The sequence below is a fragment of the Charadrius vociferus genome, unplaced genomic scaffold (genome assembly GCF_000708025.1).
Source record: "Charadrius vociferus isolate BGI_N301 unplaced genomic scaffold, ASM70802v2 scaffold65, whole genome shotgun sequence".
NCBI lineage: Eukaryota > Metazoa > Chordata > Aves > Charadriiformes > Charadriidae > Charadrius > Charadrius vociferus.
Window position 1 is genome coordinate 5,366,762 of NW_009649293.1, and position 514 is coordinate 5,367,275.

The following is a 514-nucleotide window of genomic DNA, read 5'->3' on the forward strand; positions in this document are numbered from 1 at the left end:
GCTGCACAAGTTGCTTAAAATAGCACTCTGCTTGGCAACACGATCAGCCCTGGTCCAGCAGCATCTGAAAACAGGAACAAAACAACTATACAGTTACACAAGTCACAGTTAACGCCGTCAAAAACACGTTATTTATACATCGCAGCCAATACTCTTTGGCAATCACCCCACTTTATCCACAAACTTGCTTAAAAATCATTTCCAGCCCTCTGCCCCCAAGCCTTCTGGGGGGGAACCAGAGTTTTATAGCCTTCCTGGACTTTCTAAAAAGAGCAACGCTCCTGCAAGTTAAGAGCACCGGCGCCGCAAGACGTGCCAGCCTATATTTAGCCTGTAAAGCTGCTTGGACCCAGCCAGCCTTCCTCCATTTCCACAGCGGAGAGCACCTGGGCAGCTGCGAACGCCGTGACGCGATCGCCTCCGGCCGCCGCTCGCCAGGCGACAGCCTAACGCTACGGATCTCAGCAGGGAAGGCCCAGACCCTACCTCCCCCTCAGCACTCCGTGCAGGCAGC